Source organism: Cherax quadricarinatus, unplaced genomic scaffold (genome assembly GCF_038502225.1).
Source record: "Cherax quadricarinatus isolate ZL_2023a unplaced genomic scaffold, ASM3850222v1 Contig325, whole genome shotgun sequence".
NCBI classification, from domain to species: domain Eukaryota; kingdom Metazoa; phylum Arthropoda; class Malacostraca; order Decapoda; family Parastacidae; genus Cherax; species Cherax quadricarinatus.
The window spans coordinates 157,286-181,109 of record NW_027195351.1 but is presented as its reverse complement, the minus strand read 5'-3'; the positions used below and the strand labels follow the sequence as shown (position 1 = coordinate 181,109).

The window sequence follows — 23,824 nt, the reverse complement described above, 5'->3', positions numbered from 1 at the left end:
CCATATTCCTAGTAATGACCCTCGTATTGTAGATAGTCTTAATGACCTTGGTGTAGTAGATAGTCTTTTTAGTATGATAATAAGATGTTATCTTCATTGTAGAATAATAAGAAAATATTATAACCTTTATATTATAATAATAAGGTAAAAGGACCCCAATGGAAATAAGTCACTCTGTCTGACTTTTTTGGGTAATCCTAGGTTCTCTACACATATGCTGCTATGTATGATAATTCTATGTAACTGTATTTGTGTATACCTGAATAAACTTACTTACTTACTTACTTATGGAATAATTAACATTTTAAGTATTAAATATCAAAGAATAAAACAATGATAACTGTGACTGGAACTGAGAGTAGTGTTCTTGTGTGTCTAACAATATTTTATTATATGTGAACTACATTATCTGTGTACTGCATAAACGAAATAAAGTACAGTGGACCCCCGGTTATCAGCCGGTTTGGTTATCGGCCAACTCGGTTATCGGCGGGGTTTTCAGCGCTCGGTTATCGGCCGTTCGCTCAGTTATCAGCCGTTTTGGACGTATCCATCCACCGGCTGGGGCAGCTTGCGCTTCAGTTTGGCTTTGTCTCTCGGTGGCTTAGGAAGCTTCTGCTCATACATCCAAACATTTCACTTATTTACCATTGTTTTTAGTGGTTTTTCTTGCAGTGCAACTGTGAAATAAGTAACCATGGCTCCAAAGAAAGTTCCTAGTAAAGTTCCTGTGGTAAAGAAAGTGAGAACACCATGGAATTTAAGAGTGAAGTAATACAAAAATATGAGTGGTATGAAGGTGGTGGAACTTGCCAGGATGTACAGCAGTTAATTTGTAAGAAAGGGGTCCAGTGACTCTCAAGCTTGTTCTAGTGGCATTAAAAGACAGAGAAGGGAAGTAACCCCAGAGAAGGCATTACTACCTAAAGTCTTCATGGAGGGGGATTCCCCTTCCAAACACTAACTCCTCCCTCTTTTCTCCTCCCTATCTTCCAGAAGCCAGCATTAGCCTTCAATAAAGGTATGTAATACTTAAATAATTGTAAAAAAAAAAATATTTTTTTGTGAATATTTTTGTTTGGAACGAATTAATTTTATTTCCATTAATTCTTATGGGAAATATTAATTCGGTTATTGGCCATTTCGGTTATCAGCCGACCTTCAGGAACGGATTACGGCCAATAACCGGGGGTCCACTGTACAGCTATATCACAATTAGTGCAAGACTGAACAGTGCAAAATTCAATTTAGTGCAAATTATTAAATGATACTGGGTAGTATTTAATTCCAGCCAAAATTCAATTAATGGAATTTTTTTCTCAAACTCTTCAAATCGTGCAAAAATATGACAATACATCTTTATTGCAGCTCATGGGCCAAGGAACCATTGCAACATTTAAGGCCTACTGCCTAAGAAAAACTTTTGAAACTGTAGTTGCTAAAACTGCAGGAAATGATTGTTATGCAGGGTTCTGCATGACATTGTATGACTGGGATAGCCCTGGGTGGCCTGTTCATGCCTGAGTTGTGTGTAACTTTTACCTTTGCCCTTAGACAAGGCTCTAGCCCCCAGCTATCCCACATTTCTGCGTAACAATGATGCAATTTCCTTAACTGACTTAGGGAAAAATTATAATATCAAAGATGCAATCAAAAACACTCACCATGCTTGGCAAGAAATAACTGCAAGTAACATGTCTGCTGTGTGAAAGCATTGGCTACATTGTGCAAAGGATTACAAATGTTTTCTATCTCAAAACCAGCTTGTTACTGAAGAAATGGCAAACAGTGGAAGATAGCTTAGTTAGGATGAATTAGAATATAACGATGTCCAGGAATTGTTTCATCCACACTCAGAAAAACTGACTAATGATGATAATGATCATTTAGATCAACAACGAGCGTTTGAAGAAGCCAACAATGATTCCCAAGAAGCAGATAAAGTACAAATAAAAGAATTTACTCTCAAAGAATTTAGATACATTTTTTGAGGTGTAGAATTTGTGAACCAAAAAATTATGGATGCTGACCTCTAGCAATGATGGAAGCATGCAAATTAACTGAGATGTGGCTAAAGCTCTCTGCATCTACCAGCGTATATATGAAGATTTAACTCTTTCAGGGTCGACAGGCCCTCTCCAAGACTTGTTCTCAGGGTCGCCCAAATTTCAAAAAAAAAAAAAAAAAGATTTTTTCTTATGAAAAGACAGAGAATCTTTTCCCGATCATAATGACACCAAAAGTATGAAATTTGATGGAAAACTTACAAAATTATGCTCTCACGAAGTTAGCAGTCTCGACGATGTTTATGCATCGGCGATTTTGCCCACTTTGAGCCCTATTTGTGGCCAATTCCACTGTACTAGTCAACAAAAATCGTGAATATTTCGCTAGAGCTCCATTTTTTCTATCGAATGAGTACAAGAAACCACCCATTTACTGATTTCAACTATCCAATACAGTGGTCAGAATTTAGCAATTTTGCCAATTTCACACAAATTTCAAAAGATGCCAATTTCCAAATAGGGTCCAGAATAAACAAGAAAGACATTCCTGGCACTAAAATGACATTTCCTCTGTTCATTAGTCACGTCCCAATGCCCCTCTTACAATCTTTTGCTTTCCACTTTGAATTTTTATTCTCACAAAAAATAAAAGATTTACTGTTATGCAGACTACTGCATTAGTGTAAAAAATGGTATAAATAATATCAGCGCACTTGTGAAAGAATATTAGACTCACCAGCTGACGTGTATTGGACGCTTAGCATGATTTGTTTACTTTTGAACTTTGGTAAAAATCGAACATTTCTGCTACTTTGAGCTCAATTTCAAGGTACTTTTCCTTGTAAAACCAGTCAAAATCATCTCAATTTCTGTAATATGTCTTCCATTCTATAGAATGAGACCAGGAAAACTAGAATTCAACAATAAATACCATACAAAAATACAATACAAAGTCGCTGTTTTAATCCAAAAACACGGTCAATTTTTTTTTTTCCTCATTACGCACTGTGTGCTGCAAGATTTTTTTTATACTGCGCACACTGACCACATAGACCCATTCTTTCATATGTAGGCCTACCAGCTTTCTCTCACTAGATTTGAGGGTGCTAGAATTTAGGCGTACTAGTACGTCAAAAACCCTGGTGCGTAAGCCGTACTAGTACGGCCGAAACCCTGAAAGAGTTAAAGAAAGAGAAGACTGTTCAGCCTATGTTGCTAAAATACAGTGGACCCCCGCATAGCGACTTTAATCCGTGCAAGAGGGCTCATTGTTATGCGAAATGATCGGTATGCGAATGAATTTTCCCCATAAGAAATAATGGAAATCAAATTAATCCATGCAAGACACCCAAAAGTATGAAAAAAAATTTTTTACCACATGAAATATACATTTTCCTACACACAAAGAGAAGGATACATGCACAATAGTAGAGTAGTACATGCACAATATATATTGTGCATGTACTACTCTACTAAATGAAGAATAAATGACACTTACCTTTATTGAAGATGCAGCAATGACTGATGAGACACTGTGTCCTGGGAGTGCCTTTTCCTCCTGAGTACTGTAGGTCCTGTTTGGCATTTTCTTCCAGAACAGGCCTTATCACACTGTGTATGCCACTACGATTCTTAAATCTCTCAAACCAACCTTTGCTGGCTTTAAATTCACCAATATGAGCACTAGTTCCAGGCATTTTTCCCTGTTCACCTGGGTGTTAGTCGACTGGTGTGGGTTGCATCCTGGGAGACAAGATTAAGGACCCCAATGGAAATAAGTTAGACAGTCTTCGATGACACTGACTTTTTTGGGTTATCCTGGGTGACAAATCCTCTGGGGTTAATTGTTTCTTGGTATTCTCAATAAGCCACACCAACAACGGTGCTACAGCAGCAGCAGCTGACAGTGATACAGCAGCAGCAGACGATGCTACAGCAGCAGCAGACGGTACTACAGCAGCAGCAGACGGTACTACAGCAGCAGCAGCAGCAGCAGCTGACGGTGGTACAACAGCAGCAGCAGCTGACAGTGCTACAGCAGCAGCAGATGATGCTACAGCAGCAGCAGACGGTACTACAGCAGCAGCAGACGGTACTACAGCAGCAGCAGCAGCAGCTGACGGTGGTACAACAGCAGCAGCAGCTGACAGTGCTACAGCAGCAGCAGACGATGCTACAGCAGCAGCAGACGGTACTACAGCAGCAGCAGACGGTACTACAGCAGCAGCAGCAGCTGACGGTGGTACAGCAGCAGCAGCAGCTGTACCACCAATAGTAGCGATGGTTGATTGGGGTTTATTATACAACCTGGCCAGCTCGGAGACACGCACTCCACTTTCATACTTATCAATGATCTTTTTCTTCATCTCTATAGTAATTCTCACCCTTATTGCTGTAGGGTTGGCACTAGAAGCTTTCCTGGGGCCCATGGTCACTTATTTTGCAGATAAAACCACCAAAAACACTGTAATAATACGAAATGTTCCGATTGTATGCGTGGATGTTACCGCGGAGGCTGGCTGGTAAACAATGCCACCGGCGGCACATGTGAGGCTGGCTAAGGGCGCACATTGGACGCGTCTCGGACGAACAGCGGTGAGCGGGTTTTTGAGCGGTATGCGAGGCAAAATTTTTGCGATAAAAGCGAGCGGTATGCGGATTAAACGTTATGTGATGCCGACGGTATGCGGGGGTCCACTGTATTTTAACACTTTGAGGGTCCAAGCCATAGATCTATGCCTCGTCCACAGGGTCCAAGAATTTTCAAAAACAAAATTTTTTATTTTTTTATGAAATGGTAGAGAATCTTTTCCTGAAGGTAATAAAACCAAAAGTATGAAATTTGATGGAAAAGTGACAAAATTACACTGCCGCAAATTTTACTGCGTCAATGATATTTACGGATTGGCAATTTTGCCCACTTTCATTCCTATTTTAGGCCAATTACATTATTCCAATCAAACCAAATTCTTAGCTATTTTGCTAGTATTACTTCTACTTCATCGATTCAGCACAACAAACTGCCCAATCAATTATTTCAACTACCCAATAAAGTGATCAGAAATTAGTAATTTGTCCAATTTCACACAAAGTTCAAAATATTCCAATTTCAAAATTGGGTTCAGAATAAACAATGCAGGCATTCCTGGCACTAAAATACCAATAAAGTATTGTTAGGTTTCCTACAAGTAAATTGTTGTTGTGTTCCAGCAAGTAGAAGTGTTGTTAGTAGTTAACAGTGTACATGCTCTGCAAACAAGAGTCCCCATTAACCCTTTCAGGGTCCAAGGCCAAAATCTGAAGTGGTGCCCCAGTGTCCAAGAATTTTCAAAAAAAAAAAATAATTTTTTCTTATGAAATGGTAGAGAATCTTTTTGTGAATGTAATAAAACAAAAAGTATGAAATTTGATGGAAAATTGACGAAATTATGCTCTCGTGAATTTTGATGTGTCAGCGATATTTACGAATCGGCGATTTTGCCGACTTTGACTCCCATTTTAGGCCAATTACATTGTTCCAGTCGACCAAATTCTTAGCTATTTCACTAGCATTACTTCTATTCTATCGATTGAGCACAAGAAATCGCCAAGTCAACTGTTTCAACTACAAAATAAAGTGACCGGAAATTGGTAATTTGGCCAATTTAACACAAAGTTCAAAATATTCCAATTTCAAAATGGGGTCCAGAATAAACAATGTAGGTATTCCTGGTACTAAAGTAACATTTCCTCTGTTCATTAATTATGTTTTGAGGCTTTACAAATAAATTCCATTTTGATTCTTTATTCACATAATGAATTTTTATTCACACAAAAAAAATAGAAGATTTACTGTTATGCAATATTGTAATAATTGTATAAATATCATCACCACATTTGTGAATCTATATTAGACCCACCAGCTGGCGTGTATTAGACGTGTGAGGTCGTTTGTTTACTCTTGAACATCGGCAAAAATTTAACATTTCCGCTACTTTGAGCTCAGTTTCAAGCCATTTCCAGTGCTAAAACCAATCAAAATTATCTCTATTTCTGTAATATGTCTTCCATTCTATCAAATGAGACCAAGAAATCACAAATACATCTATAAAAAACATACGAAAAAATGCTGCAAAGTCGCTGTTTTAATCGAAAATCACGGTCTCAGTTGTTTTCTCTCACTATACACAGTGTGCTGCAGGATTTGTTTTATGTGGTGCACACATACCACATAGATGTATTCTCTCATATCTAGGCCCAAATTTACCACTCACAGTTTATCAGAGTGAGCTGAGCTCATGACGTAGATCTACGGTTTGGACCCTGAACGTAAAGCCGTAGATCTACGGGACGGACCCTGAAAGGGTTAACCACCCTACCCCCCAAACCAGATCCTCCCCCTCAGGGTCCTGTGGCTTGACTGACAGTGCCCTCACTTCACACACTGAGTGTCCAGGTTCATTCGCCAGCATGGGTGGAAATGTTAGGCATGTTTCCTTACACCTCCTGTCACTGCTCACCTAGCAGTAAGTAGGAACCTGGGTGTCAGTCACCTTACCCCTGCTGTACTGTTCACCTATAAGCAGGTACCTGGGTGTTAGTGGCCTGGTGTGGGTGGCATCCTGGGAGACAAGATTGAAGGACCACAATGGAAATAAGACAGACAGTCCTCAATGACACACTGACTTTATTCAGTTATCCTGGGTGGATAACCCTCCCTACCCTGAGTTATCATGGGTGGTTAACCCTCCCTACCCTGAGTTATCCTGGGTGGCTAACCCTCCCTACCCTGAGTTATCCTAGGTGGCTAACCCTCCCTACACTGGGTTATCTTGGGTGGCTAACCCTAACTACCCTGAGTAGCAAACCCTCCCTACCCTGAATTATCCTGGGTGGCTAACCCTCCCTACCCTGAGTTATCCTGGGTGGCTAACCCTCCCTACCCTGAGTTATCCTGGGTGGCTAACCCTCCCTACCATGGGTTATCATGGGTGGCTAACCCTCCCTACCCTACCTGGGTTATCCTGGGTGGCTAACCCTCCCTACCATGAGTTATCCTGGGTGGCTAATCCTCCCTACCCTGGGTTATCCTGCATGGCTAATGTTCCCTACCCTGAGTTATCCTGGGTGGCTAACCCTCCCTACCCTGAGTAGCTAACCCTCCCTACACTGGGTTATCCTGGGTGGCTAACCCTATCTACCCTGGGTGGCAAACCCTCCCTACCCTGAATTATCCTGGGTGGCTAACCCTCCCTACCCTGAGTTATCCTGGATGGCTAACCCTCCCTACCATGGGTTATCATGGGTGGCTAATCCTCCCTACCCTACCTGGGTTATCCTGGGTGGCTAACCCTCCCTATCATGAGTTATCCTGGGTGGCTAACCCTCCCTACCCTGGGTTATCCTGCATGGCTAACCCTCCCTACCCTGAGTTATCATGGGTGGTTAACCCTCCCTACCCTGGGTGGCAAACCCTCCATACCCTGAGTTATCCTGGGTGGATAACCCTCCCTACCCTGAGTTATCCTGGGTGGCTAACCCTCCCTATCATGAGTTATCCTAGGTGGCTAACCCTCCCTACCCTGGGTAATCCTGGGTGGCTAACCCTCCCTACCCTGGGTTATCCTGGGTAGCTAACCCTACCTACCCTGGGTGGCAAACCCTCCATACCCTGAGTTATCCTGGGTGGATAACCCTCCCTACCCTGAGTTATCCTGGGTGGCTAACCCTCCCTACCCTGAGTTATCCTGGGTGGCTAACCCTCCCTACCCTGAGTTATCCTGGGTGGCTAACCTTCCCTGGCCTGAGTTATCCTGGGTGGTTAACCCTCCCTACCCTGGGTTATCATGGGTGGTTAACCCTCCCTACCCTGAGTTATCCTGGGTGGCTAACCCTCCCTACCCTGAGTTATCCTGGGTGGCTAACCCTCCCTACCCTACATTATACTGGGTGGCTAACCCTCCCTACCCTGGGTTATCCTGGGTTGCTAACCCTCCCTACCCTGGGTTATCCTGGGTGGCTAACACTCCCTATCCTGGGTTATCCTGCATAGCTAACCCTCCCTACCCTAAGTTATCATGGGTGGTTAACCCTCCCTACCCTGAGTTATCCTGAATGGCTAACCCTCCCTACCCTGGGTTATCCTGGGTGGTTAACCCTCCCCTACCCTGGGTTATTCTGGGTGGCTGACCCTCCCTACCCTGGGTGGCTAACCTTCCCTACCCTGGGTTATCCTGCATGGCTAACCCTCCCTACCCTGAGTTATCATGGGTGGTTAACCCTCCCTACCCTGAGTTTTCCTGGGTGGTTAACCCTCCCTACCCTGGGTTATCCTGGGTGGCTAACCCTCCCTACCCTGGGTGGCAAACCCTCCCTACCCTGTGTTATCCTGGGTGGCTAACCCTCCCTACCCTGAGTTATCCTGCATGGCTAACTCTCCCTACCCTGAGTTATCATGGGTGGCTAACCTTCCATACCCTGGTTGATCCTGGGTGACTAACCCTCCCTACCCTGAGTTATCCTGGGTGGCTAACCCCCTCTACCCTGAGTTATCCTAGGTGGCTAACCCTCCCTACCCTGGGTGGTTATCCCACCCTACCCTGAGTTTTCCTGGGTGGCTAACCCTCCCTACCCTGAGTTACCCTGGGTGGCTAACCCTTCCTACCCCAGTTTAAAAATCCAAACATATCTTAACTTCTATCCCAGTACATTCCCTCTCATTACAGGCTGGCCTCACCTATATATCAGGATAGGTTCCTGGCTACTGCTGCAAAGCAAAAATCATTGCTTTTTTCCACTTTCAAATTTATTTATTTATGTCTGCAAACAGTACATTGAGATTTTGTATTTACAATAGTGGGTTGCAATACAAAGAGAGCCTCTATTATGACTAGGCATTATGGGTCAACTTAACATTATTGGCTTACTGACTACTTAACACTAAGAATTATGTCATAGTTGTACAGCAGACTATTAATTATAAGTGAATCTAATTTATATAAGACAAAAGATATATTCATATATTCAAAAAATGCTTTTTGTGAAAACAATGATTCAATTATATTCTTGTCAACAATGGATAAAAGGTTCAAAGTAATTGTTGAAATTATGATGTGGGAGTACATAGATGAGTATGTGTGTACTGAGTATTTAGCATTTAGTCTAGGGTGATTTAGTGGCTTTTGAGAAGAGTCTTAAATTGATTTTCAGACTGGGTTACTTTAGTATCTTCTGGTAATGAATTCCAAATTTTGGGGTCCTTTATGTGCATAGAGTTTTTATACAGTGTGATATGGACACGAGGTTTATCAAAAAGAGATCTGTGTCTTGTGTTGTGGTCATGTGTCCTGTTTAGGTTGGTGAGAAGTTTGAGTGGAGGGTTTATATTTGCATGTATTGTTCTGTGTATGTAGTAGGCACATGAATAAGTATGGATGTTCTTAATAGTGAGCAGATTCAGACTTTTGAAAATTGGTGGAGCATGCTGGCAGGAGTGGGAATTTGTTATCATTCTGACTGCTGCCTTTTGCTGAGTTATTTGAAGTCTTAGGTGACTGATTGTTGTTGATCCCCATGCACAAATTCCATAGGTGAGATAAGGGTATATGAGTGAATGGTATAGTGCCAGGAGAGCTGATTGTGGAACGTAGTACCTTATCTTTGATAGTATGCCTCCAGTCTTGGAGATTTTCTTGGTGATTTGTTGTATGTGTGTCCGGAACTTAAGGCTACTGTCAAGGTGGATACCTAGGAATTTTCCCACTGTAAGTCTTGTGACTGATGATCCATTTAGCATTATGTTAACAGGATCATTTGCAGCTATGTTTCCAAACTGAATGGAATATGTTTTACAAGTATGTATTCAGGGTAAGTTTATTAGTCATCATCCAGGCAGATATTTTCTGCAATTCGGCATTGACAGTGTTTGCTAGTATGACTGTGTTTGGGAGGGAGAAGACGTATGTGTGTCATCTGCAAATAATATGGGTTTGAGTAGCTGTGACGCATTCGGTAGATCATTGATGTAGATGAGAAAGAGGAGTGGTCCAAGGACACTTCCTTGTGGGACTCCTACTGTGATTGGTTGGGTGGAAGAGTTTGCACCATTTGCATGCATATATTGAGTTCTGTTACTAAGGTATGACTAGGTAGTTGAGGGAGTGGCCTCTGATACCATAGTGTGTTAATTTGGAATACAGCAGTTCATGGTCGACTATATCAAAAGCTTTACGTAAATCAATGAAAATGCAGTATATATTAGTTCTAGCATGTGTATGATAGCATCATTTGGGCTTTTATTATTCCTGAATCCAGACTGACAAGGGTTTAATATGTTGTGTGAGACGAGGTAGGAATAGATCCGTCTATGAATTAATTTTCCAAAGATTTTGGCAAGCAGTGGTAAGTTAGATATTGGTCTATAGTTATTCAAGTCAGCTTGGTCACCTCCTTTATGGATTGGAATGACCCTCGCTATTTTGAGGATTGTTGGGAAGGTATATGATTCAAGGGATTTGTTAATGAGTGTTGCAATAATTTATTTATTTATTTATTTATTTATTTAGTAATTTGAGCATACATACAGAGGTACAAAAAAATACAGGTAAGAGCAGCATGCCAAAGCCACTTGTATGCATAGCATTACGGGCTGGCTTAAAATTAACTTAAGATTAACTAAGCAATGATGTAATCGGTGATAAAACATTATTGTAAACAGATAACAATAAAGCACAAATGAGTATTACAAAGACAGTCATATGGTTGCATGCATTGCTGTACATTCAGTCGAATGGAGTATTCTGTTAGGTAGTGTATTTAAAAAATAACAAAATTAGATTGGGTCTTAGGTTTAACATTTATGTGATATAATTGTGAGAAACATTTAAGATATACAATTTATAAGGTTCAGTTATTCAGTATTTATTTAGTTTTAGGTGAGTAAGTGATCTTTGAGAAGAGACTTGAATTTATAAACAGGTAGTGTTTCTTTTATATTTACAGGTAATGAATTCCAGATTTTAGGGACTTTTATGTGCATTGAGTTTTTGCATAGCGTGAGATGGACACGAGGAACATCAAAGAGTGATCTGTGCCTTGTGTTATGGTCATGTGTTCTGTTGAGGTTGGCAAGGAGATGTTTGAGGGAAGGGTTAATATCAGAGTTAAGTGTTCTATGTATGTAACAGGTGCAGTAATAAGTATGGATGTTTTGTATGGTGAGTAGGTTTAGTGTTTTGAATATTGGTGGAGTGTGCTGCCTGTAGTGGGAATTTGTTATCATTCTGACTGCAGCCTTTTGTTGGGTAATTAATGGTCTGAGATGGTTAATTGTTGTTGAGCCCCATGCACAAATTCCATAGGTGAGATAGGGGTAAATAAGAGAGTGATATAGGGCAAGGAGGGCTGACTGTGGAACATAGTACCGTATCTTCGATAGTATGCCTACGGTCTTGGAAATTTTCTTAGAAATTTGTTGTATATGTGTATGAAATTTGAGTCTATTATCAAGGTGGATTCCTAAGAATTTTCCCTCTGTTAGCTTTGTGATAGGTGATCTGTTTATCATGTTAAGAGGGACATCTGTAGCTCTGTTACCAAACTGAATGAAGTAGGTTTTGTCAATGTTTAGTGTAAGTTTGTTAGTCCTCATCCAGGTAGATATTTTCTGTATTTCGGTATTTACAGTATTAGCTAGCGTGACTGGGCTCGGGTGAGAGAAGACGTATGTAGTGTCATCTGCAAATAGTGTGGGTTTGAGTAATTGTGAAGCATTTGGTAGGTCATTTATGTATAGGAGAAAGAGAAGAGGGCCAAGGACACTTCCCTGTGGGACACCAACTGTAATTGGTTGTGCAGAAGAGTTTGCCCCATTTGCGTACACATTGGCTTCTGTTGCTGAGGTATGACTTGAGGTAGTTGAGGGAGTGCCCTCTTATACCATAGTGTGACAATTTTATGTGGAGCAAGTCATGGTCAACTGTATCAAAAGCTTTACGTAAGTCAATGAAGATCCCCAGTGGGACTTCTTTTTTCTCTATTGCAGTGTATATATGTTCTAGCATGTGTATAATATCATCATTAGTATTTTTATTAGGCCTGAATCCAAACTGGCAGGGGTTGAGTATGTTTTGGGAGATGAGGTAGGAGTAGATATGTTTACGAATTAATTTTTCGAAGATTTTTGAGAGAGGGTGTAAGTTGGATATAGGCCTATAGTTATTCAACTCTGTTTGGTCTCCTCCTTTATGGATCGGGGTGACTCTTGCTATTTTGAGAACTGTAGGGAAGGTGGAGGATTCAATGGATTTGTTAAAGAGTGTTGCAATGATTGGTGATAGCACTTGTGACACTTTTTTGTATATAAAGGGTGGTAAGGTATTTAAATCTCCTGCCTTGTTTTTTAGTGCATTGATAATAAGGGGGACTTTGTATGGGTTAGTCAGAGCTAGGAACAGTGTGTTCGAGTAGTTGCCAGTGAGGTAGTCATTTGGTGGGGTATCTGAGCTTGGGATTTTATTGGCAAGGTTTTGTCGTATAGTGGAGAAGAAATCATTGAGTCTGTTTGCTGTTTCTGTTGGTGGGAGTTGGGGTTCATCTGATTTTGCTAATTTTATTTCGCTATTTCGTGATATCTTTTTTGTTCCTAGAATTTCTGATAGGGTTTTCCAGGTCTTTTTTATATCACCTCGTAAGTTGGATAATCTGTTCTCATAATACAATTTTTTTGCCCTTCTTATCAGGCTGGTTAGGATTGACGAGTAACGTTTAGTTTGGTCTCTGGTTATGTGACCCATTCTGTACTGTTTCGGTGTTTTGTATTTATGGATTTGAGAATGCTGGGTGTTAGCCAGGGACTGTTCAGTCTCTTAGCTGTCATCTGTTTAGTTTTTTTAGGGCAGTGTTTGTTATAAAGGTATTGGGTCTTTTTTAGAAAATTATTAATACATTCGTCAATATCTGTAAAGATTTCTAGCTCAGTGTGCCAGTCAATGTTTGTTACTGCTGTTGTGAAGTTATTAATGGCTGCCTCATTTTTGAAGTCTGAAGGTGACTTTAGTAGTGTCTTGGGGTAATTTACTAAGAGTTGTTATGAGGAAAGTAGGGTATTATCTGTAATATTATCTGTGGTATTATCTGTAATTATGCCTGATTTTAAAGAGGATATGGTGTTGGTCCAGATGTGGTCAAGTAGGGAAACACTAGTCTCTGTAACTCTTGTAGGTTTTGTTACTGTTGGTAGCAACATGCAGTTACTCATTGTGTTTGTGAATTCAGTAACGTGTGAGTCCTGGTCTTGCAGGAGATTTATATTGAAGTCACCTGAGAGTAGTAAGTGATCTTTGTTCATGCATGCATCAGTTATCATACTTCCTAGGTTTTGACTAAATTGGCTAATGTTTGGCTGTGGAACTCTGTAGATGTTTATCAATGTGAGAGGTTTTTGTAGGTATTTGGATTTGAATTTAGCTATTATATATTCCCCATGACAATACTAGAGAAGCTTCTTTGTACATAAAAGCAGGCAAGTTGTTTATGTCTCCTGTCTTGTTTTTAAGGGTGTTGATGATGATGGAGACTTCTAGTGGGTTGGTTGGAGCTAGGAATACCATATTTGGGTAGGTACCTATGAGGTAGTCTGATGGACGGGTGTTTGAGCACGGTATTTTGTTCGCTAGATTTTTTCCTATGGTGGAGAAGAAAACAGTGAGTCTGCTGTTTCAGTTGGTGTGAGTAGGGGCTCGTCTGATTTTGTTAGTTTGATTTTGTTTTTGGATAACTTTTTAGTTCCAAGAATTTCAGATAGAGTTTTCCAGGTTTTTTCATATCACCTTTGATGTTATTTAATCTATTTTCACAATACAATTTTTTAGATCTTATCAGGCTGGTTAGAGCTGAAGATTAACATTTAGACTGTTCTCTAGTTATTTGACCCATTCTATACTGTTTTTCATATTTGTGCTTTGTGTTAATGGATTTGAGGATGCTGGGTGTTCGCCAGGAACTGTTCAGTCTCTTTGCTGTGATCTGTTTAGTTTTTTGGGGGGGCAATGTTTGTTGCAGAGGCATTGGGCTTTTTTTTTAGAAAATTATTAATACATTTATTCATGTCTGTATGTTTCGAGCTCATTTTCCCAATCGATGTTATTCATAGCTCCTATAAAGTTGTTAACAGCTGTCTTGTTATGTAGTCTGAAGGTTACTTTAGTAATGTCTTGTGGAAATTTGCCCAGATTAGTTATGAGAAAGGTTGGGTAGTGGTCTGTAGTGTTATCTGTGATTATGCCTGATTTTAAAGGGGATATGGTGTCTGTCCAGATGTGGTCTATTAAGGAGGTACTTGTCTCGGTGATTCTTGTAGGTTTAGATATTGTTGGTAGCAACAGGCAGTTGTTTACAGTGTTTGTGAATTCGGTTACTTGTGGGTCCTGGTCATGTAGTATGTTTATGTTGAAATCACTTGTTAGTAGCAGGTGGTCTTTATTCATGTGTGCATCAGTAATCATGTTTCCTAGTTTTCCACTTAAGTGGTAAATGTTTGACTGTGGTACTCTGTAGATGTATATAACTGTGAAGGGTTCTTGCAGGTCTTTTGATTTAAATTTGGCTATGATATATTCTCCATGTTCATCCTTGTGCAAGATTTATTGATACATTCGAGTTGATTTGAGTAGTATGTAGCTGTTCCTCCCCCTTGCTGGTCTGTTCTACAGTTGTGTATGGCCATGTAGCCAGGAATGGCATAGACATCTGTAATATCAGGCTTAAGCCAGGTTTTTGTGAGTGTGATGATTGATATTTTGGAATGAAGGGAACTGAGTAATGCAGTAAGGTCATCATAATGTTTGCTCAAGGAACTGGCATAGTTAAAGATGGTTGTTATTGTTTGCACTGGTTGGCTCGGTCTGCTGCCTGATAACATATTTATACTATCATATATTGAATAACAGAGTTAGCCTTTAAAAATCCATATACATTACTTAGTAAGTTTATTCAGGTACAAGTACACATAAATACAGTTACCTAACTTATCATATATAGCAGCATATGTGTAGAATACCCAGGATAACCCAAAGAAAGTTAGACACCATACCATAAAATATTTTTGTCCTTAGCATATAGTGAGTGATGAATATATTTATTGTAGGAAGTCTGCAAAAATGAAGAATGGGCATGACTGAAAAACCACTGCATTAGTGAAACACTGTAGAGCAAAGCTCTGTAAAGTGAAGCGTTGTAGAGCGAGGCACTACAGAGAGGCCCGCCTGTATAAAAAAAAATTCTCTCAGCGACCAATTGTTCAATAGTCATCAGTTAATTTTCAGAATTGAGACACTTATGCAACATATGGGAATCTTTACTGATGAAACGTTTCGCCACACAGTGGCTTCATCAGTCCAATATAAAGTAGAAACGGGTAAAGAGAGGAGGAGATTGAGGTAATCAGTCCCTCAACCTGGAATAGATGTGTTCAGTCCATCACTCTTGTACTGGACTGATGAAGCCACTGTGTGGCGAAACGTTTCTTCAATAAAGATTCCCATATGTTGCATAAGTGTCTCAATTCCTCAACTTCTCGGTTTTCAAAACCATTCATCATACACAAATTTTCAAATTGCCAAAAATGTACATATAAAGGTGGATTTCTGAAGTTTATATAAGAGTCCTGGTGACAGACCGGGTTGGGGGGGGGCGCTGACCCCTGAAACTTTCCAGGCAGGTCAATCAAAGCTGTCAACTGTATACTGTACTTAGAGAAGTAAAGAAGTGAAGTTTGTCACATTCCTTGTTCTTTGTCCTTGCCCTTGTTATTTGTCCATCTTTATTATTGTTATTTTTCCTTGTTTTGTCCTTGTCATTATCTTTTGTTCTGTCCTTGTCCTTTCTCCATGTCCTTGTCTTTTGTCCTAGTCCTTGTTCTTTGTCCTCGCTTTTTGTCATAGTCCTTGTTCTTTGTCCTTGTCCTTCAAATTCAAATTCAAATTCAAACTTTATTCTCTATAAGTATTACAATGCTGAGTTTACAGAATTTGGTTATTGTGTGGTTTACATGTAGTAAAATAATAATTACAGAGTGTACCACTAGAACGCCTAGCATGGCTAGGCATTTCGGGCAGACTTATATTAAATCTTAGGTTTAAAATGTTACAAAATTATGAGATAAGTTGGTATTATGGCTAAGTGACTAAATACTAGTTGTGAGTTTAGCAATGTGAATGCTTTTGTTTTGGCACTATACATAGTTTCAGTATTGGAGTATAACAGGCCAACTTATGACTAGTTAAGATTCATTATTTTGAGATTGAGATTGATATTTCTGTTTATGGTCAAATGGGTGAGTGAGTGTAAGTGTGAACCACCAGGTGGTATTCGTATTATTAGTTGACAGGGTGTATCAGGGAGATAAGATGTTTTCTGATGGTAGTTTTGAAGGTGATGAATGTGTCTGCAGTTTTGGAACTTTCAGGTAGGGTGTTCCAGATTTTAGGGCCTTTGACATACATTGAATTTTTGTAAAGGTTTAGTCGGACACGGGGAATGTCATAGAGATGTTTGTGTCTGGTGTTGTGCCTGTGGGTTCTGTCACAACTATCAAGAAAGCATTTTAGGTCAAGGTTAATATTGGAATTTAAGGTCCTGTAGATGTAGATTGCATAGTACTAAGTGTGGATGTACTGAACAGGGAGTAAGTTTAGATCTATGAAGAGTGGGGGGGTGTGTTGCCAGGGATGGGATTTAGTGATTATTCTTACTGCGGCTTTTTGTTGGGTTATTATTGGCTTTAGGTGTGTTGCTGCAGTTGAACCCCAAGCACAGATAGCATAGGTGAGGTATGGATATATAAGTGAATGGTACAGTGTGAGAAGGGCAGTTTGCGGCACGTAGTATCGTATCTTGGAGAGGATCCCAACCGTTTTGGATACTTTTTTGGTTATGTGTTGGATATGGGTGCTAAGTTCAGGTTGTTGTCGAGGTATAGGCCTAGGAATTTGCCCTCATTATGCCTGGTAATTAGAGTGTTGTCGATCTTAATGTTAATTTGCGCATCTCCTGCTCTGCTACCAAACATAATGTAGTAGGTTTTGTCAACGTTAAGCGTAAGTTTATTGGCTGTCATCCAAGTCGATATTTTGATCAGCTCCTCATTAACAATGGTGTTGAGGGTTGCAAGATTAGGGTGAGAGATGACGTAAGTCGTGTCGTCAGCAAAGAGAATGTGGTTCAGGTGTCGAGATACGTTTGGAAGATCAGTGATGTATATGAGGAAGAGCAGGGGACCAAGGACACTTCCCTGCAGAACTCCAGTATCAAGTGGCTGTGTTGTTGATGCTGTGTCTTTAATGGTGACATACTGATACCTATTAGTAAGGTAAGATTTGAAATATGCAAGCGCATGGCCTCTTATACCATAATGGTCAAGTTTGTGGAGTAGGATGCCGTGGTCTACTGTGTCAAAAGCTTTTCTTAGGTCAATAAAAATTCCTAGTGGATATTCCTTATTTTCCAATGCTGTGTAAAGCAGATCTAGTATTTTTATAATTGCATCGTTAGTGCTTTTATTTTTCCTGAATCCAAATTGGCAGGAGTTGAGTATGTTTTGTGACGTTATAAATGAATATAGTCTCCTGTGCACGAGTTTCTCAAAGATTTTGGATAGCAATGGTAAGTTTGATATTGGCCTATAGTTGTTTAAATCTGTAGGGTCACCACCTTTATGTATTGGTGTAACCCTTGCCGTCTTGAGTAGTTTCGGGAAGGTGCTAGCTTCTAGTGACTTGTTAAAAAGCAATGAGATAGTATGCGAGAGGACATGGGCCGCACTCTTGTACAATAATGGTGGGACATGAGACAGATTCCCTGAGTTATTTTTAAGTGACTTTATAATCTCGGTGACTTCCGTGGGCTCAGTTGGAGCAAGAAAGAAGGAATTTGGGAAATTCCCATCTAGGTAGTCCCCGGCATGGACATTGGTACGTGGGATTTTATTGGCGAGATTAGAACCTATGGTTGAGAAGAAGTCGTTTATCTTGTTAACTGTGTCGGTGGGTTGCAGTGGTGTTTCATTAGGTTTAGTTAGGACAATATTCTTGTTTTTTTTCAGTTTGTGGGTCCCTAGAATCTGAGAGAGTGTTTTCCAGGTCTTTTTTATATCTCCTCTTGTGTCAGTGAATCTACTGGAGTAGTATAGTTGTTTGGCTTTCTTTATTACTTTGGTGAGGACTGATGAATAGTGTTTAAGAATATCTTTGTGTATTAAGCCCTGTCTATATTGCTTTTCATATTGGTGTTTCTTATCAATGGATTTCAGAATGGTGCTGGTTAGCCATGGGCAACCAAGCCGTTTGTTTGTGATCTGTTTCGTTTTTATAGGACAATGTTTGTTGTATAGTCTAAGTAGTTTGTTAAGAAAAATGTCTGTCCAGTCATCAATACCATTGGCCTTGGAGAATTCTGTAGGCCAGTCAACAGTCTCTAGGTCAGCTGTGAACTTCCTTATTGAGGCCTCGTCATGGAGTCTAAATGAGACTTTGTTGAATTCAAGTGGTGGTTCACTAATGTTTGTCAGGAGGAAGGTAGGGTAGTGGTCTGTAGTGCTATCTGTGATTATCCCTGATTTAAGAGGGGCTAGTATATTGGTCCATATGTGGTCTATTATGGTTGCACTTGTCTCAGTGAGCCTGGTTGGTTTAGTTATTGTTGGTATGAGAAGTGTGTTGTTCATATTGTTGATGAAATCAGTTACAGGCTGATCATCTAGTAAGCCAAGGTTGATGTTGAAGTCTCCAGCTAAGAGAAGGTGGTGCTTATTCATTTGTCTGTTTGTTATTAGTGACTTTAATTTCTCACTGAAGTTTGGGATGTTTGTGTGAGGTATCCGGTAAATGGCACCGATTGTTATAGGAGTCTTAAGGTTTTTTACAGTAAAATTAACAAAAATGTATTCTCCATATTCATCACTAAAGCAAGTGGTGCTAAGACAAGATAATTGGTTAGAGTAATAGATTGCAATACCACCCCCAACTTGGTTTGGTCTGCAGTTGTGAATTGCTGTGTATCCTGGTAGAGGGTAGATATCTATTGTGTCCTGCTTAAGCCAGGTCTCAGTAAGAATAATGCAGGAGAAGGGTGTCTTTAGTGATTCAAGGAGTGCCAGGAGGTCATCATAGTGTTTGCTTAAGGACCTTATGTTGTAGTTAAGTACTGATAGACTTTTAGCATTGTTTAGGATAGTGCTGGCTTGTGATGCTGTGTAATAAAGGCAGTTACTTTCCAATAGGTTTTGATTGGGTGTCAGATTATGGAGGTTTAGATCAGGGTCAACGTGATCAATCATCTTCTAGGTTTAAAATTATGGTTATTTATATCCTGAGTTGTGTGTTGAGTTCTACTACTGATATCTGTAGTGGTTGGAAGTTTGGACAAGTATATAGCTAGAGTATTTTGGTCATGTAGGGTATAGTCACTACTACACATAATGAAGTTGATGTTGTCTGTGTGTTGTGCTGGAATGAACTAAAGTACAACTAGGTATAAACTAGTAATATAAAAATACAAATTAAAAATAGCACAAGACTCTCACTTGTAATTGCGCTAAGGTCTAATGTAATGACTTTGGTATAGTCTAGTCCTTGTCCTTAAGGCTATATGAACTTATGTCAGGTTAGAGATGATTTACCTATCTTTCTTCTCTACTTTACAGACAGAGGAGCGTGTTACTGTGACGTAACTCTGACGTAAACCTGACGTTACTTTTACGTTACTCTGACGTTCAGTTGTCAACAACCTCCACGGCGCAGCAGCTGAGGTGATCATCAATGTTATTGTTGAGAGATGGGTTGTGACGGCCCGAGTTCTGTATGAACCCGACCATCCACACTCTGTATGAACCTGACCATCCACACTCTGTATGAACCTGACCATCCACACTCTGTATGAACCTGACCATCCACAATCTGTATGAACCTGACCATCCATGTTCTGTATGAACCCGACCATCCACACTCTGTATGAACCTGACCCTCCATGCTCTGTATGAACCCGACCATCCACACTCTGTATGAACCTGTCCATCCACGCTGTGTATGAACCCGACCATCCACACTCTGTATGAACCCGACCATCCACACTCTGTATGAACCCGGCCATCCACACTCTGTATAAAACCGACCATCCACACTCTGTATGAACCCGACCATCCACACTCTGTATGAACCCGACCATCCACACTCTGTATGAACCCGACCATCCACACTCTGTATGAACCCGACCATCCACACTCTGTATGAACCCGACCATCCACACTGTATGAACCCGACCATCCACACTCTGTATGAACCCGACTATCCACACTCTGTATGAACCCGACCATCCACACACTGCATGAACCCGACCATCCACACACTGTATGAACCCGACCATCCACACTCTGTATGAACCCGACCATCCACACTCTGTATGAACCCGGCCATCCACACTCTGTATGAACCCGACCATCCACACTCTGTATGAACCCGACCATCCACACTCTGTATGAACCCGACCATCCACACTGTATGAACCCGACCATCCACACTCTGTATGAACCCGACTATCCATACTCTGTATGAACCCGACCATCCACACACTGTATGAACCCGACCATCCACACACTGCATGAACCCGACCATCCATGATCTGTGTGAACCCGACCGTCCATAATCTGTGCGACCCCGACCATCCACACTCTGTATGAACCCAACCATCCACACTCTGTATGAACCCGACCATCCACACTCTGTATGAACCCGACTATCCACACTCTGTATGAACCCGACCATCCACACTCTGTATGAACCCGACTATCCACACTCTGTATGAACCCGACCATCCACACTCTGTATGAACCCGACCATCCATAATCTGTGCGACCCCGACCATCCACACTCTGTATGAACCCAACCATCCACACTCTGTATGAACCCGACCATCCACACTCTGTATGAACCCGACCATCCACACTGTATGAACCCGACTATCCACACTCTGTATGAACCCGACCATCCACACTCTGTATGAACCCAACTATCCACACTCTGTATGAACCCGACCATCCACACTCTGTATGAACCCGACCATCCACACACTGCATGAACCCGACCATCCATGATCTGTGTGAACCCGACCATCCATAATCTGTGCGACCCCGACCATCCACACTCTGTATGAACCCAACCATCCACACTCTGTATGAACCCGACTATCCACACTATGAACCCGACCATCCACACTCTGTATGAACCCGACCATCCACACACTGCATGAACCCGACCATCTATAATCTGTGTGACCCCGACCATCCACACTATGAACCCGACCATCCACACACTGTTTGAACCCGACCATCCACACTATGAACCCGACCATCCACACTATGAACCCGACCATCCATGATACATACATACATACACACATAGTTTATTCGGACATGATACATAGTTGTACAATGAATTACAGTAGTTGGGTGTACATGCCTTAAAAGCCCTTGAATGCAGAGCATTACGGGCAGGCTTAAAATTAACTTAAAATTAACTAAGCAATGATAGATTCAGTGGTAAGAATTACAGTAAACAATTTACAATATGAAGTACAATTGAGAGTATGTACGCCAGAATGAAATACAGTAGTTGGATATGCTGAATGTTGAAGACAGAGTAAAGCAACTGAAGTTAAATCATGTTCATAAAATTGCTCACAGTGTCCAGAATATCTTGCTGTCAATTTTGTCAAGGTTGGGAACCAAAACAATCATAGTACTAGGGGAAGAGAACACAATTTTGTAGTACCCACAGTGGCCAGGCTTCAAACACCTTTCATTGTGCCTGGAGTTTACCTGGAGAGAGTTCCGGGGACAAACGCCCCCGCGGCCCCGTCTATGACCAGGCTTCCTGGTGGATCAGAGCATGATCAACCAGGCTGTTACTGCAGGCTGCACGCAATCCAACGTACGAGCCACAGCCCGGCTGGTCAGGTACCGACTTTAGGTGCTTGTCCAGCGCCTGCTTGAAGACAGCCAGGGGTCTATTGGTAATACCCCTTATGTATGCTGGGAGGCAGTTGAACAGTCTCGGGCCCCTGACACTTATTGTATTGTCTCTTAACGTGCTAGTGACACCCTGCTTCTCATTGGGGGGGGGATGTTGCATCGTCTGCCGAGTCTTTTTCTTTGTTGTAAGTGATTTTTGTGTGCAAGTTCCTTACTAGTCCCTCTAGGATTTTCCATGTGTATATAATCATGTATCTCTCCCGCCTGCATTCCAGGGAGTACAGGTTCAGGAACATCAAGCGCTCCCGGTAATTGAGGTGTTTTATCTCCGTCATGCGCGCCGTGAAGGTTCTCTGAACATTTTCTAGGTCAGCAATTTCACCTGCCTTGAAAGGTGCTGTTAGTGTGCAGCAATATTCCAGCCTAGATAGAACAAGCGACCTGAAGAGTCTCATCATGGGTTTGGCATCCCTAGTTTTGAAGGTTCTCATTATCCATCCTGTCATTTTTCTAGCAGATGCGATCGATACAATGTTATGGTCCTTGAAGGTGAGATCCTCCGACATGATCACTCCTAGGTCTTTGACGTTGGTGTTTCGCTCTATTTTGTGGCCAGAATTTGTTTTGTACTCTGATGAAGATTTAATTTCCTCATGTTTACCATATCTGAGTAATTGAAATTTCTCATCGTTGAACTTCATATTGTTTTCTGCAGCCCACTGAAAGATTTGGTTGATGTCCTCCTGGAGCCTTGCAGTGTCTGCAATGGAAGACACTGTCATGCAGATTCGGGTGTCATCTGCAAAGGAAGACACGGTGCTGTGGCTGACATCCTTGTCTATGTCGGATATGAGGATGAGGAACAAGATGGGAGCGAGTACTGTGCCTTGTGAAACAGAGCTTTTCACCGTAGCTGCCTCGGACTTTACTTTGTTGACGATTACTCTCTGTGTTCTGTTAGTGAGGAAATTATAGATCCATCGACCGACTTTTCCTGTTATTCCTTTAGCACGCATTTTGTGCGCTCTTACGCCATGGTCACACTTGTCGAAGGCTTTTGCAAAGTCTGTATATATTAAATCTGCATTCTTTTTGTCTTCTAGTGCATCTAGGACCTTGTCGTAGTGATCCAATAGTTGAGACAGACAGGAGCGACCTGTTCTAAACCCATGTTGCCCTGGGATGTGTAACTGATGGATTTCTAGATAGCTGGTGATCTTGCTTCTTAGGACCCTTTCAAAGATTTTTATGAAATGGGATGTTAGTGCTATCGGTCTGTAGTTCTTTGCTGTTGCTTTACTGCCCCCTTTGTGGAGTGGGGCTATGTCTGTTGTTTTTAGTAACTGTGGGACGACCCCCGTGTCCATGCTCCCTCTCCATAGGATGGAAAAGGCTCGTGATAAGGGCTTTTTGCAGTTCTTGATGAACACGGAGTTCCATGAGTCTGGCCCTGGGGCAGAGTGCATGGGCATGTCATTTATCACCTGTTCGAAGTCATTTGGCGTCAGGATAACATCGGATAGGCTTGTGTTAACCAAATTCTGTGGCTCTCTCATAAAAAATTCATTTTGATCTTCGACTCTCAGTCTGGTTAGCGGCTTGCTAAAAACTGAGTCATATTGGGACTTGAGTAGCTCACTCATTTCCTTGCTGTCATCTGTGTAGGACCCATCTTGTTTAAGTAGGGGCCCAATACTGGACGTTGTTCTCGACTTTGATTTGGCATAGGAGAAGAAATACTTTGGGTTTCTTTCGATTTCATTTATGGCTTTTAGTTCTTCCCGCGATTCCTGACTCCTATAAGATTCCTTTAGCTTAA

At 41.2% G+C, this 23,824-nt stretch overlaps 1 protein-coding gene across 2 annotated transcripts in view; it reads right to left on the bottom strand.

Annotated features, from left to right (window-relative positions):
- Positions 1–19,792, bottom strand: part of LOC128693192 (zinc finger protein 182-like) — a 40,989-nt gene extending 21,197 nt beyond the window's left edge. For both annotated transcript variants that reach the window (XR_011391143.1, XM_053782670.2), the window contains exon 1: positions 19,660–19,792. The gene's annotated coding sequence lies outside the window, so the exon portion shown is untranslated. The remainder of the gene's footprint in view (positions 1–19,659) is intronic.
- Positions 19,793–23,824: the final 4,032 nt, after the last annotated feature.